This window comes from Sinocyclocheilus grahami, unplaced genomic scaffold, assembly GCF_001515645.1.
Source record: "Sinocyclocheilus grahami isolate Dianchi unplaced genomic scaffold, SAMN03320097.WGS_v1.1 scaffold4200.1, whole genome shotgun sequence".
NCBI lineage: Eukaryota > Metazoa > Chordata > Actinopteri > Cypriniformes > Cyprinidae > Sinocyclocheilus > Sinocyclocheilus grahami.
In genome coordinates, this window is record NW_015509183.1 from 9,294 (window position 1) to 10,131 (window position 838).

At 44.0% G+C, this 838-nt stretch overlaps 1 long non-coding RNA gene across 2 annotated transcripts in view; it reads left to right on the plus strand.

Moving 5' to 3' along the window:
• The window catches only part of LOC107576709 (uncharacterized), a 2,840-nt gene that overhangs the window by 1,597 nt on the left and 405 nt on the right, over positions 1-838 (plus strand). The window contains exon 4 of one of the 2 annotated variants that reach the window (XR_001608102.1): positions 801-838. The exons of the other annotated variant lie outside the window; for it this stretch is intronic. This is a non-coding gene — a long non-coding RNA (uncharacterized lncRNA). The remainder of the gene's footprint in view (positions 1-800) is intronic. 2 annotated transcript variants of the gene reach the window in all.

Consider the following 838-nt stretch of genomic DNA (forward strand, 5'->3'; position numbering starts at 1 on the left):
TATTATTATATCAGTCTGCAAATTTTAGCCTTGACATGTCAAATTTGCATTTTAGGTTGTGAAACTTGAATGCATGATGAAAGTTTACTGCGTCATAAGCCCCTTTCACACAGCGCGTTGATCCCAGAAAATAGCCAAAAAAGTGCCTTCTGTGTGTACGCAAACACGTCCCGGGAACGATCCCGGGATGAGAACCTTGTAACATTGCTGGGATCAGTCCAGGAACAAGCCTTGTGTGAACAAAAGCCAGGACCAATGCCGTAAAGGGTGTGTTGTAGTGATGGCGCACGTTATCGGGGGTTACCGGGTGTTTTGAAGGCAGATCAACATTCACAACAAAAAAAATAAAAATGCGCAAACTAGAATGAAGCAGAGATCAGGGAGCTCCTCACTATCTGTGCTGAAGCGGAGATCGTTCGCCAGCTTAGTGAAACGGTATGCGTGACATTACACATTATATCCTAGTGTCACGTGTCTTTACGGAATGTGTGTGAACGCACGCACAGACTCCGGAAAATCACCGGCAGTGTGAATGAACCAAAATCAAACGATCACGGGACACATTATCTGTGTATTTTCTGGAATCTCTGTGTGAAAGAGGCTATAGAAGCTCATCATTTGCACAATAGTATGCTGCTGAAAGCTAAAAATAGAAAGTGGCACCACAGTGCCTTGGATAAATAAATATTGGTGTCAGTAGTTATCCCACTAACCCCGTACCCTCTCAGAGTTCGAAGCTGTAGTGTTTATTCAATCAAACATGCTGACACATTCCCGGTGTTTATCGATTGCTTCTGTAGGGCATCCGTTTCCGTGGTTACAGCATTCCAGAGTGTCA